The sequence below is a fragment of the Canis lupus genome, chromosome 37 (genome assembly GCF_003254725.2).
Source record: "Canis lupus dingo isolate Sandy chromosome 37, ASM325472v2, whole genome shotgun sequence".
NCBI classification, from domain to species: domain Eukaryota; kingdom Metazoa; phylum Chordata; class Mammalia; order Carnivora; family Canidae; genus Canis; species Canis lupus.
The window spans coordinates 26481302-26494645 of NC_064279.1; the positions used below are offsets into that span (position 1 = coordinate 26481302).

Consider the following 13344-nt stretch of genomic DNA (forward strand, 5'->3'; position numbering starts at 1 on the left):
GTCAAAGCTATACATGGATTTTCAACTGAGGGGGAAGGTGGACACCCCTTCCCCCTGCAATGTTCAAGGGTCATCTGTATTAAGAATATTTGCTTCTTGTGCTAGGCTTTTCATCAGCTCTCTGTTTGGAAATAAAGTCACTAAGAACAAAATCAAAAGTTGCAAATAAGGAGGAAACTGTACAGTAAAGTCCCCAACATCCAGGAATCTGTCTGCACTATTGAATCTTTGTATCAAATGTCTGTCATCTGCTAACCGGAATTGAAAAAAAATTTTTTTAAGTAATCTTTGTGCACGATATGGGGCTCAAACTTATGATCCTGAGATCAAGGGTCGCATTGTCTACTGACGGAGCTGGCCAGGGGCTCTGTTTGAATTTTTGTTGCTGGATTTGAATCATCAATAAGCACAACTACATTAAATAGTGTCTTCTCTTCCTCTTCTTGGGGAAGAAGATGCATTGATTATACAGCAAGCCTTCTGAGTTTTTGTCTTTGTCCACTAAAAGCCTTGAACCTCATTTTAGGTTTTAGGTCTGCTTGAGCTTGATGACCTTCCATTCAAATCTACTTGGTCACCATGAGCCAGTCACTGAAGTTCCAGGGGAGGCTCTTTTGAAATCTCCTACCAGCATTAATGTCACTTTACAGGCTTTCTAATATAAGTTGCTGGATTTCAGGCATACATGAAGAGTCACCCTTCTCTTAACAGATTCCAGAAATTGAACATCTGTTGGGTCATTGTATGGTTTCAACTCACCATCATGTAAACTGAAGCAAAATCTGAACATCCTGTGGCTGATTTTCTGCATAGATATATTTAGACTGCTTACACAAGGAGTGTGCCCCAATCTGTACCCTCTACACATAAATTACTTTGATTTGTCATCACTCAAAGCTCTCGCGGCTTCATTCAGAGGGATAGCCCCAGCTTCCCTTGCCTCTCTGAAAAGTTCATTCACATTTTTTTTCCAGTTGAAGGTTGAATTACATGTGATCCCCTGACTCATGCTCTTTTGCTTAGAACCTTTCAATGGAATAATGTGGTGGTCAGCACCTCAACCAAGGAAACATATCTCCAATAACAGGAAAACCTTTGAGGTAGTATGCAAGTGCTTTTAAAGACTATAACTGTAAGCCTGTCAGATTTGGAAGATTTGCATTTCACTTCATTTTCAACTCATTCTGCCAAGGCCTATTTATTTATTTATCTATCTATTTATCTATTTATTTATTTTTAAAGATTTTATTTATTATTCATGAGAGACAGAGAGAATGGCAGAGACACAGGCGGAGAGAGAAGCAGGCTCCATGCAGGAAGCCTGCCATGGAATTCCAGGAATTCCAGGATCACACCCTGGGCCAAAGGTAGGCACCCAACGGCTAAGCCACCCAGGCATTCCCCAATTTATTTCTTGATACATATTCACTTTGGTTGTTTTCAGGTTTCTTTGCAAGGTCTTCACTTTTTTTTTTTTTTTTTTTAAGTAGACTATACACCCAGAGTGGAGCCTAATGTGGAGCTTAAACCCATGACACGAGATCAAGATCTGAGCTGAGATCAAGAGTCAGATGCTCAAACAATTGAGCCACCCAAGTGCCCCAGGTCTTCACATTCTCATTACATTCTGTAAATCCTGGGGCCCCTGTCTGGCTCAGTTGGTAGAACATGTGCTCTTGATCTCAGGGTCTTGATTTCAAGACCAACTTTGGGTGCGGAATCTACTTAAAAAAAAAAAAAAAAAAGTTCTGCAAATCCTGTGTGCTTGGAGGCCTTGACCCTGTAGATCTCCTCTCCTACCCTCCCGTCTCCAGCCAGCTCCTCCACTCTTATCCTTTGACTGTTTCTTTTTTTTTCCCTCCCTCCCTCCCTCCCTCCCTCCCTCCCTCCCTCTCTCCCTCCCTCCTTTGTGTGCCTGGGTGCCTATTTTTTCTTACTTTTTAGTTTGAATGACTTTGCTAAAGTCTTTGCTTACTGCTGTTTGCCTCCTCACTTCTTCCTCTTGGATTCATTTTTTCTTAGCACTGATCTATCCTCCTTCATATTTACTTCAGAGTAAGCTTGTAAGTGTTAAACTTTTGGGATCCCCTCCCAAATGAAAAAAATCTTTTATTTTCACACTGGAATGATGTTCGGGCTGTGTATATAATTCAAGATTCAAAGAGATTTTTCCTCTTGGACCACCTGGCAGGCTAAGTCAGTAGAGCATGTGACTCTGGATCTTGGGGTCATGAGTTTGAGCCCCACATTGGGCATAGAGCTTACTTTAAAAAATAAATAAATAAAGCCCTTCTCCCATTAAAAGAAAAAAGATATTTTTCCTCTGAACTTTAAAAATTCTCTCTCTTTTTTTCTTACCCCTGTTTTTCAATGAGAGACTTCCTGTCAATACAAGGGTCAGAACCTTGTGGTTCATCTTTATTTTTTTTTCCTCCTTGGAAGTTGTCAGGCTTTCCTCCTTACCTGGTATCTGCAACCCCATCACAATAGATCTGCATGTTAGTTTTATAAAAGGATCCTGACTGGCATTTGGTGTACCCTTTCCAACTGAAAGGACATTCATGGGACATTAATCTTCAATCCTGGGATATTTTCCTTTTTTTTATTTATTGAATAGAACTTCCTCTCACAACTGACAGACTAATATCCCTGATAAACATGGATGCAAAAATTCTTACCAAGATACTAGCCAATAGGATCTAACAGTACAATAAAAGGATTATTCACCATGACCAAGTGGGGTTTATTCTTGGGCTGCAAGAATGCTTCAACATCCACAAATCAATCAATGTGATATACCACATTAATAAAAGAAAGGACAATAACGATATGATCCTCTCAGCAGATGCAGAAAAAGTATTTGACAAAGTCCAGCATCCTTTCTTTTTTTTTTTTAATTTTATTTATTTATTCATGATAGGGGTGGTGGTGGGCAGAGACACAGGCAGAGGGAGAAGCAGGCTCCATGCCAGGAGCCTGACGCGGGACTCGATCCTGGGTCTCCAGGATCACGCCCTGGGCCAAAGGCAGGTGCTAAACCGCTGAGTCATCCAGGGATCCCCTCCAGCATCCTTTCTTGATTTAAATTCTTCACAGTGTAGGGATAGAGGTAACATACCTCGATATCATAAAAGCCATATACGAAAAGCATGCAGCAAATATCATTCTCGATGGGGAAAAACTGAGAGCCTCTCCCCTGAGGTCAGGAACATGGCCGGATGCCCACTATCACCACTGCTGTTCAACATAGTACTAGAAGTCCTAGCATCAGCAATCAGACAACAAAAGAAATGAAAGCCATATACGAAATTGGCAAAGAAGTCTAACTCTCATTCTTTGCAGATGACATGATACTCTGTATGGAAAACCCAAAACACTCGGCCCCAACATTGCTAGAACTCATATAGGAATTCAGCAAAGTGTCAGGATATAAAATCATTGCACAGAAAACCGTTGTTATTTCTATATACTAACAAACAAAAAAAAGAGAAATTAAGGAGTTGATCCTATTTGCAATTCTACCAAAAATCATAAGATACCTAGGAATAAACCTAACCAAAGACATAAAGGATCTATAATCTGAAAACTACAGAAAACTCATGAAATAAATTGAGGAAGACCCAAAGAAATCGAAAAACATTCCGTGCTAATGGATTGGAAGAACAAATGTTAAAATGTCTATGCTACCCAGAGCAATCTATACATTCAATGTAATCCCTATCAAAATACCATCAACTTATTTCACAGAGTTGAAATAAATAATCCCAAAATTTATATGGAACCAGAGAAGACCCTGAATAGCCAAAGGAAGGTTGAAAAGAAAACCAAAGCTGATGGCATCACAATTCCAGACTTTGAGCTATATTATAAAGCTGTGATCATCAAGATAGTGTGGTACTGGAACAAAAACAGACACATTGATCAATGGAACAGAATAGAGAACCCAGCCATGGACCCTCAACTCTATGGTCAACTGATCTTTGACAAAGTAGGACAGAATGTCCAATGGAAAAAGACAGTCTCGGGATGCCTGGGTGGCTCAGGGGTTGAGCATCTGCCTTCGGCCCAGGGTGTGATCCCGAAATCCCAGGATCGAGTCCCACATCGGGCTCATTGCATGGAACCTGCTTCTCCCTCTGCTGGTGTCTCTGCTTCTCTCTCTGTGCCTCTCATGAATAAAAAAATAAAATCTTAAAAAAAAAAAAAGACAGTCTCTTCAACAAAAGGTGTTGGGAAAATTGGACACCCACATGCAGAAGAATAAAGCTGGACCATTTCCTCACACCACACACAAAAATAAACTCAAAATGGATGAAAGACCTAAATGTGAGACAGTAATCCATCAAAATCCTGGAGGAGAACACAGGCAGCAACCTCTTTGACCTCGGCCACAACAACTTCCTGCTAGACACATCTCCAAAGGCAAGGGAGACAATGCCAAAAATGAACTATTAGGATTTTATCAAGACAAAAATCTTCTGCACAGCAAAGGAAACAGTCGACAAAACAAAAGACAAACCTACAGAATGGGAGAAGATACTTGTAAATGTCCTATCAGATAAAGGGCTAGCATCCAAAATCTATAAAGAACTTGTCAAACGTGACACCCAAAGAACAAATAATCCAGTTAAGAAATGGGCAGAAGACACGAACTGACATTTCTCCAAAGAAGACATACAAGTGGCTAACAGACACATGAAAAAATGCTCAACATCACCCGGCATCAGGGAAATACAAATCAAAACAATAATGAGATACCACCTCACATAAAAAAAAAAAAAAAAAAAGAGAGAGAGAGAGAGACACACAGAGAGAGATACCACCTCACATCAGTCAGAATGGCTAAAATTAACAAGACAGGAAACAACAAATGTTGTTGGGGAGGATGCAGAGAAAGGAGAACCCTCACGCTATTGGTGGGAATACAAGCTGGTGCAGCCACTCTGGAAAACAGTAGGGAGGTTCCTCAAAAAGTTAAAAATAGAGCTACTCTACAACCCAGCAATTGCACTACTAGGTATTTACCGCAAAGATACAAATGTAGTGATCCGAAGGGGCACCTGTACCCCAATGCTTATAGCAGCAGTGTCCCCAGTAGCCAAATGGTGGAAAGAGCCCAGATGTCCATCAACAGATGAATGGATAAAGAAGAGGTATCTATATATACAATGGAATACTACTCAGCCATCAAAAAGAATGAAATCTTGCCAGGATGCCTGGGTGGCTTAGCAGTTGAGTATCTACGTGATCCTGGGATCCGGGATCGAGTCTCGCATGGGGCTCCCTGCAGGGAACCCGCTTCTCCCTCTGCCTGTGTCTCTGCCTCTCTCTGTGTGTCTCTCATGAGTAAATAAATAAATCTTAAAAAAAAAAAAAGAATGAAATCTTGCCATTTGCAATGACGTGGATGGAACTAGAGGGTTATTGTGCTAAGCGAAATAAATCAATCAGAGAAAGACAATTATCATATAATCTCACTCATATGTGGAATTGAAGAAACAAAATAGCAGAACACGGGAAGGGAGGGAAAAATAAAATCAGATGAAATCAGAGAGGGAGACAAACCACAAGAGACTCTTAACTATAGGAGATAAACTGAGGGTTGCTGGAGGGGAGGGGGGCAGGGGGATGGGGTAACTGGGTGATGGGCATGAGGAGGGCACGTGATGTAATGACAAATCACTGAACTCTACCTCTGAAACTAATGCACTATACGTTGATCGATTGAATTTGAATAAAATAAAATAAATTTAAAAAATAAAAAACTTCTCACATTGTATTTTCTACCTCAGAACTCTTTTTTAAAAAGGTTTTATTATTTGAGAGGGAGAGAGAGTGGGCAGGAGGGGCAGAGGGAGAGAGAAAAGCAAACTCTGGTGAGCATGGAGCCCAACGGGGGACTCACAATGTGAGGCTGGATCCCAGGGGGCTGGATCCCAGGACTGGGATCATGACCTGAGCTGACGGCAGATGCTTTAACCCACTGAGCCACCCAGGTGCCCTCTACTTCAGAACTCCTATTAGCTGATATTGGATGTTTTAGATTGGTCCTCTGTATATTTTAGATTTTCTTTTCAATGAATACTTTCCGTATTTTGTCTTGCGCTGTGTGATACAAAAACAGATGCCCATTTTGGTTGTACTGTCGAGGGGTTTTTGTTGTTCCATAATCATGTTCAATTTTTCGTATGTCGAAAATTTCGTGAGTAATCATGTTCGTATTTTGTCTTGCACTGTGTGATACAAGAACATAATGCCTATTTTTGGAGTGTTCTACGGAGGTGTTTTTTTTTGTTTCATAATCACGTTCAATTTTTCACTTGGGTTTTTAAAAATGAGTACACATTCATTTTTGGCATATCTTTTTGCCTCCAAGACTGATGATAATTATTCTGAATTCCTGTTCCTGCTCTATGAGCTATTTCAGTGGGTGGAAGTTCTTCTCCAGGCTGGATTTGAGAGCTCTTTTAAGATGTTGATTTTCTTCTAACGTTTGGTAATGGCTCCTTAGACCCTCATCCTTTACCTGGGATTTCCTGTGAGGCCATTTGCACTTGCCATTTCTAAACCCCCTTAGCAAAAGGGGGATGGGACAATATCCTGGTGCACATTGTGATGCGTTGCCAATAACTGCAGGGGGCATATGCTGATGGGGGGCATATTTTGGAGCTCATCTTCTGCAAGGGGTGCTTCCCTTTCCTCCTAAGTGTCACCAGCCATCAAGAACACCGTCCTTTCTTTCACCTAATGTTCTCATATCCACTGCTCTCACCTGGAGGCAGGTAGTCTTGCTGGAGTTTCTTGGCCCCAGGAGACAAGAAGGGGGAGTGTGTGTGGAGTGGTTAACATGCTTGACGGTGTCCGTGGTGGCATCCTGAGTCATCAGCTCCCCGTTGGTGATTTCTGAGTCCCAAAGCTCTCAGGATCCACCCTCTTTGAGCTCCGAGTGATTTTGGTGCTTTCAACTCCCGTGGGGATCTATTGCTACGCACATTTTAGGCTGTGATTTTCTTCTCTGACCAGTTCCTACCTGCCTTCCAGCTGTCAGGGGATTCTCGTGGTTTCTGGTCCACCAAGGGCTCTCCTCGTTGGCCAGGGTAATTATGGAATTATATATATATTTTTAAAGGATCTGGGGCAGGGCAGCCCGGGTGGCTCAGCGATTGAGCACCACCTTCAGCCCAGGGCCTGATCCTAGAGACCAGGGATCGAGTCCCACATCGGGCTCCCTGCATGGAGCCTGCTTCTCCCTCTGCCTGTGTCTCTGCCTCTCTCTCTGTGTCTCTCTCATGAATGAATAAATAAAATCTTAAAAATAAATAAAATATTTTATTATTTTTTAAAGTTTTTTATGTATTTGACAGAGAGAGAGACAGAGAGCACATAAGCAGCAGGAGCAGCAGGAGCAGCAGAAGGAGAAGCAGACTCCCCAGCAAGCAGGGAGTGGGACAAACACACAGGGCTTGATCCCAGGACCCTGACATCACGACCTGAGCCAAAGGCAGATGCTTAACCAACTGAGCCACCCAGGCGGCTCAAGGTTACTTATTTTGATAAGTATGTTTTCATTTCTAACCACTTAGGTTGGGAGGGGGAGGCCAGAGCCTGTATTCCATTTGCAGCGTGGGACTGGAACCATCTCCCATCACGCTACCTCTACCGTAGTACAGGGTGTTGATGGAAGCAGATTATTGGCCTCCTCCTCCCTTCCCCCAAGATGTCTGTGTCCTCAGCCTGTACAAATGTTATGCCAGAGAGCAAGGGAGAAGTAAGATTGCAGAAGGAATGAAAGTTGCCAACAGGGAGATTATCCTGGATTATCTGGGTGGGCTCGGTGTAATCACCAGGGCCCTTAAATATAGAAGAAGGAGGAAGGAGAGTTAGTGTCAGAGGTGGTCGTTGCTGGCTGTGAAGTTAGGAGGGGGCCAGGGAAGTGGGCAGCCTCTTTAAGCTGGAAAACTCAAAAAAGCAGATTCTGGAGCCTCCAGAAAGGCACACAGCCCCTGCCCACACCTTTATTTTGGCCCAGTGAGATCCACTTCGGACTGCTGACCTTCAGAACGGGTAAGATAACCAATGTGTGCTGTTTTAAGCAACTAAGTTGGGTGTAATGTGTTACAGCAACAATAGGAAGTGAACACAGTGTTGAAGTGTGATAGTGGGTGTCTGTCCTTGCACCTCGCTGCCAGCTTCTCGAGAACAAGAGCCGTACTGTCGTCTCCTTTATTTACCGGGACTCCAGCGCAGGCTCTGGCACACAGTCAGGGCTCAGTCAATATTTGTGGAACTAACGAATGAAAGAAGAAAGGCTGCTCTCACTTTTTTTTTTTTAAGATTTTATTTATTTATTTGAGAGAGAGAGAGAGAGAGAGAGGGAGAGCATGAGCAAGGGGGAGCTGGTGGTAGAGGGAGAGAGAGAAGCAGACTGCCTGCTGAGCAGGGAGCCTGGTGATGCAGGACTCGATCCCAGGACCCCGGGATCCTGATCTGAGCCGAAGGCAGAGGCTCAACGGACTGAGCCACCCGGGAGCCCGCTGCTCACTTTTTTGTGCTTCTACACAGGCTCGGAGATTGCAAAGCAGCCAGTGCCTTTCCCTTTCCCCAAGCCCCGGGGACCCTAAACCCTCTGACCTCCCGTTTCATGGGTTTCCTTGTCCCCCATTGCAGGTCTTACGCTGGTCCTCACTGTGGAGCCTGGCCCTCCCCTCTGCAGCCCTGTGTGCAGGAGGAATTGAGATGGAAGACACCTGTCACCTGTGTACCTGACCATGCCCGCAGGCCTCCTGGGGCAGGGGTGGGGGGTGGGGGGGCAGGTTATGCTGGAAACTGGTTTCTCCCTCTCTAGGATCCTGCCTGCTTTCCTCTCTTCTCTGTAGCTGCCTCCACTCCCCCCCAACCCCATTCCCCAGCTGGCTTCGAGCTTTTCCAAACCCCTTGAATGAGGGATGGAGCTTTTGGTTCATCCCTTTCTTTTTAACCACAAGTCTCCCATCTTTCCTTCTTCCTTCTCTCTCTCTCTCTCTCTCTTTTTAATTCAGTACAGCATTATCTTTAAAAAGTGTTAATCTGACAACAGCCCAAATTCCTAACAAAAGGGTAATGCGTGAAGTGATCTAGTTCTTACATGGGGTAGCTTCAAAGTATATTTAATGACCTTAAATCTCAGAGAGAGAAGGGGACAAGATGGGTTCTCATGTCGTAGAGCACTTCGCAAACCCCTTCTCATAGGACTCCAGCTGCTTCCAGGAGAGACAATGAAAAGAATTAAAGGCACTCTCGAGCTGCCTTGGGGTTCACTAGAAAGCCACCAAGGGACCCCCTCAGTTCACTTGAGGCAGCGCTGCAAACCCCCGCAGGCTGGGCTCAATATTGCTCTTTTGCTGCTTCCTTTCGGGTCAGCCGGCCTGTGGCCCTGGCTTCCCTAACCTCGCCCTGAGCTTGGCTTCTGCTGCTCTCGCTTTGCTCCACGGGCCTTGTGCTCGGTCCGTCCTGGGCCCAGGCTCTGATGGGCTCGTGTGGTCACGGCCTAACGCAGCCTTCTCATGCCAGACCTCCTGTAATGCTGCTGATTTGTTCCATATGTTCGATTCTGGTGGCTGGGCCAACTCCCGGGCAGTCTTTTGTGGCTAGGTCAGGTAGCAGAGCCAAGAGAACCAACGTGTGGCACCTCGTGCAGCAAGAACGGCCTCCGACGGCCCCGTCCTGGGGCTGCCTCTGCCCGGCGCACGGCCGCCCCTCCAGCACAAACCCTCACCACAATTCTGGTTTTGTAGGTGATATTCACACCTCCTCATTCTCTCCATCTGCCCCCCTTCCCATGCCATGGAGATACCTAGTTAATGAAACAAGCAGGGACACCTGGGTGCCTCAGCAGTTGAGCGTCTGCCTTTGACTCAGGGAGTGATCCTGGTGTTGAGTCCCACGTCCGGCTTCCTACATGGAGCCTGCTTATCTCTCTGCCTGTCTCTGCCTCTCTCTCTCTCTGTGTCTCTCATGAGTAAATAAATAGAATCCTTTAAACGGAAAAAAAGAAAGAAAGAAAGAAAGAAAGAAAGAAAGAAAGAAAGAAAGAAAGAAAGAAAGATCGTCCAGTTTCACCCTCCCTACCCACAACTCAGTTTCAAGTGCGAAATTTTCATTTTGGAGGAATCCTGAGGTCTCCATCGTCTGATCTGCTGCAGGAGGCTGGAGCCCCACAGCAGTGAGGTCCATATCTAGGACAATGGCTCAGGTCCTAACAAGGAACCGTTACTTCTGTTCCCGTGTGGGCAAGAGTCTAGGGGCCTGCATGCTTCAAGGGTCAGAAGCAAGCAGGACCAGGACTCTGAGGTCTGTATTCTCTGGTAGCTGACTTTGTCAATTAAAAAAAAATTAATTTTACAATTTTAAAAATTCAAATTCACTTTGCCAATATATAGTATAACATCCAGTGTTCATCTTAAGTGTGTCAATTTTTTATTTTTATTTTTTTTAAGATTTTATTTATTCATGACACAGAGAGAGAGAGAGAGGCAGAGACACAGGCAGAGGAAGAAGCAGGTGCCATGCAGGGAGCCTGATGTGGGACTCGATCCTGGGACTCCAGGATCATGCACTGAGCCAAAGGCAGATGCTTAACCGCTGAGCCACCACCTAGGCAGCCCTAGTGTGTGAATTTAAAAAAAAAAATTTATTTATTTGAGAGAGGGAGAGAGAGATCATACACAATTGGAGGGGAGGGGCAGAGGGAGAGGGAGAAACAGATTCCCCACTGAGCAGGGAGCCTGATGGAGGGCTCAATCCCAGGAGCCTGGGATCATGACTGAGCTGAATGCAGAGGCTTAACCGACTGAGCCAGCCAGGCACCCCCGCCCCTCTTTTAAAGGTTTTATTCATTTATTTTAGAGAGAGAGGCAGAAAGAGAGAGAGAGAGTGAGACAGAGCGCACCAGTGGGGAGCAGAGGGAGAGGGAGAAAGTCTGAAGCAGACTCCCTGTCGAGCATGGGGCCAAGGAAGGTGCTGGATCTTACAGCCCCGAGAACAGGACCCTGAGCTGAGCATCAGACACTCGACCAATGGAGCCACCCAGGCGCCCCTGACTTTGTCATTCTTGTATGAAGACTCTTTCCTCCCTTCTAGAACTCCACCCCTGCTGCCTAAGCTAGTAACCAGCTCACCTTACCTCATCCCTTTGATCACAAGCATTTTGCAGAGGCCACCCCAGGGAAATTAAAGGTGTCATGAGTGCTACCAGTGGCAGCTGCTTACCATTCACTTCTCTCATGAAAATTAACACGGCAATGAAACCTGAGGTGGCTAAGCTGTACCTTCCCAGTACCAGATCCAGGGAGATTTTAGTCATATGCCTGGAAGGTGCAGCTGAGCATTTCTGATTTTAGGAGGAGTGTTATTCTTGAGGAATAAAACTCTGAAGACTGTTTATAAGTTAAGAGCATGATATCACAGCATTTCTTTGAGAAACACTATTTCATTCACAGTATTATAAAATTATGTGATAGTAGGTGATATGTGTGACTTTCTAAAGAGTTTTTTTTGAAATGCATTGCATGCCTTTTTAACACAGATATTATCTGTTTAAGTAGTGAATTTGAACTTCAAACTTTATTTTTAAAGATTTTAAAATTTATTTATGAGAGACACACAGAGAGGCAGAGACATAGGCAGAAGAAGCAGGCTCCCCATGGGGAACCTGATGCAGGATTCGATCCCTGGACCCCGGGATCATGACCTGAGCCAAAGGCAGACACTTCACCACTGAGCCACCCAGGCATCCCTGTACTTCAAACTTTAGTCATTAGATTTAATTTTTTTAACTTAACTTTTTAATTATTTTTTTAAGAGAGAGTGAGTGAGAGGGAGTGGGAGAAGGGGCAGAGAGAGAAAGAGAATCTCAAGCAGACTCTGCACTGAGCTTGGAGCCTGATGTGGGGCTTGATCTCAGAATCCTAAAACCATGACCCTAGGTGAAAGCAAGAGTTGGACACTCAACCGATGGAGCCACCCAGGTACCCCTGTCTAACTGTTTAATCCTTTTGGAACTTAATGTGCATGCCAGGAGAGAAGAAACTTCCCTTTCTCTGGTTGGACAGCTCATTGTCCTCAAACTATTGAACAACTTATTAGTTAGATCATTAAAGTTAATTTATCACATATAGCAAAAAAAAAAAAAAAAATCCATGTAATCATGGTTATTCCTGCTCAATTGATCTACCCATTTTTGTCTGCCTCTTTGTCAGTATCATGCTGCTTTGGTTACTGTTGCTTCCTTTCTTTTTTAAACAAATTTTTAAATTAAATAAAATTTTAAAAAGATTTTATTTATTCGTGAGAGATACAAGGAGAGAGAGAGGCAGAGATGCAGGCAGAGGGAGAAGTAGGCTCCACGCAGGGAGCCCAATGTGGGACTCCATTCCGGGTCTCTAGGATCAGGCCCTGGGCTGAGGGCAGGCGCGTAACTGTTAAGCCACCCGGGTGTCCCTAAATTCTTAATTTTTAATTTTTAAATTAAAAAAAAATTTTTTTAGAGAAACATTGTGTTTAATGGTAAAGCTTAACACATTCCAGCACCAGGCATGGACTAAAGTCGAAGCAGCAGGGATGGGTAGGTGACCCTCACAGAGCTTCACATGGCAAAGAGGATGAGGAAGGCGACCATCAAACAGAAGAGCCCCATGGCCTCAGACAGGGCAAAGCCCAGAATGGCATAGGAGAAGAGCTGCTGCTTGAGAGACGGGTTCCTGGCATAGCCAATGATCAAGCTGCCAAACACTGTCCCAATACCAGCCCCTGAACCAGCCACACCAACTGTGGCAGCCCCAGCGCCAATAAACTTGGCTGCTGTGTCAATGTCCCCGGAGACAACACTGGTCTGAAACTCCCGTCGGGCCACCTGGAGTGGGGAGCTGCTGTAGGATGGCTGTTTAGATGGGATCTCTGGCCTACTCAAGAAGGAGGCAAAGGCCTGATTAGATTCCTGGTACAGCAGCGGATGAGAGCCGGAGGAATGAGTAATGCCCCGGTGGTCTGCATTTTCTCAGTCTCCCGGCTTTAGCTCTACGTCTCCATTTTTAATTTTTTAAAGAGTTTATTTCAGAGAGAGAGAGAGAGAGAGAGAGAGAGAGAGAGAGCGCAAACATGAACAGGGAGAGGGGCAGAGGGAGAAGTGGGCTCCCTGCTGAGCAGAGAGCCCTATATGGGCCTCCATCCCAGGACCCCAGGATTATGACCTGAGCCAAAGGCAGACACTTAATCAACTAAACCACCAGGTGCCCCTTCCTGCTGCTTTCTTTACAGGACATTTTGCTACTGTTAGGGCAAGGCCCCCTATTAGTGCCTCTTATTCTT

General features: G+C 44.7%; 2 pseudogenes; both read right to left on the minus strand.

The window, feature by feature from the left end:
• Nucleotides 1–644: 644 nt before the first annotated feature.
• On the minus strand, nucleotides 645–1194 carry LOC112656791 (UBX domain-containing protein 2B-like; annotated as a pseudogene).
• An 11321-nt stretch (nucleotides 1195–12515) lies between these two features.
• On the minus strand, nucleotides 12516–13056 carry LOC112656399 (ATP synthase F(0) complex subunit C1, mitochondrial-like; annotated as a pseudogene).
• Nucleotides 13057–13344: the final 288 nt, after the last annotated feature.